Raw genomic sequence first — 776 nt, forward strand, 5'->3', positions numbered from 1 at the left:
CCGGGACGAAGCGAGCATGGGGGGCTTGGTTGAGCGGCGCAAAATTTCCAACTAATTGGGGAGGCTTCAGTTCCCTTCAATTAAACGGATCATACACACAAGTTACGCCGAATTAATCCAGAAAAAATAATCAGCAAACAAATCAAGCAGAAAAAAAAACGAAAAGAACGGATCTTGCTTGTCTCACCTCTTCCCGACCCTCCTCCGGCCAAGGAAGTGTTCGCCGCAGCTTCCTGACGCGTGCCTCGTCGGAGAAATTCGCGCCGCCTAGAGTCGCAGCTGGGCGTTGGTCATCTTGATGGTGGAATCTTCAACCCATCAGTAAACCTAGGCCTGACCCAGAAACCATTTTCCCCTAACATACGCAGGGCAGTTTAGACTTTTCCGGTACAATGCCGCTTTTCTCCGTTCCGTTGGATTTGGCTCAGGCCTACTTTGGGGTGTACGAATTTTACAGGAATCCGTAGGATAGGATTTGTATAGAAAACATTCCTTTAGAGCAATTCTAACGGGGCGACCCGCCCTTCTGTTTGGGTCCACGCTGACAAAAAGTTGGTCCAACGCGCCAACCAAAACGAACGAGCGTCCGTTTTTTGTCCGCCTGCCGACTCATTCCGGGTCCATTTTTTAGCCTGATTTGTGTCGGCGCAGACATGAAGCGGACGCGTGCCTACTCCCCTCGCTGGTCCGTCGGTCGGCGGCAAAGCGGCCACTTTTTCTCGCGGCCACAGCCAACACAGACTCGTCATCATATCCTTGGATGATGTGGCCGGAGT

General features: G+C 51.9%; 1 protein-coding gene across 2 annotated transcripts in view; it reads right to left on the minus strand.

Moving 5' to 3' along the window:
• Window positions 1-384, minus strand: part of LOC119278884 (ankyrin repeat-containing protein ITN1-like) — a 5,279-nt gene extending 4,895 nt beyond the window's left edge. The window contains exon 1 of one of the 2 annotated variants that reach the window (XM_037560236.1): window positions 188-384. The gene's annotated coding sequence lies outside the window, so the exon portion shown is untranslated. The remainder of the gene's footprint in view (window positions 1-187) is intronic. The other variant, XM_037560235.1, reaches the window with a different exon arrangement.
• Between the last annotated feature and the right edge of the window lie 392 nt (window positions 385-776).

The sequence above is a fragment of the Triticum dicoccoides genome, chromosome 3B (genome assembly GCF_002162155.2).
Source record: "Triticum dicoccoides isolate Atlit2015 ecotype Zavitan chromosome 3B, WEW_v2.0, whole genome shotgun sequence".
In the NCBI taxonomy this organism is placed as follows: Eukaryota; Viridiplantae; Streptophyta; class Magnoliopsida; order Poales; family Poaceae; genus Triticum; species Triticum dicoccoides.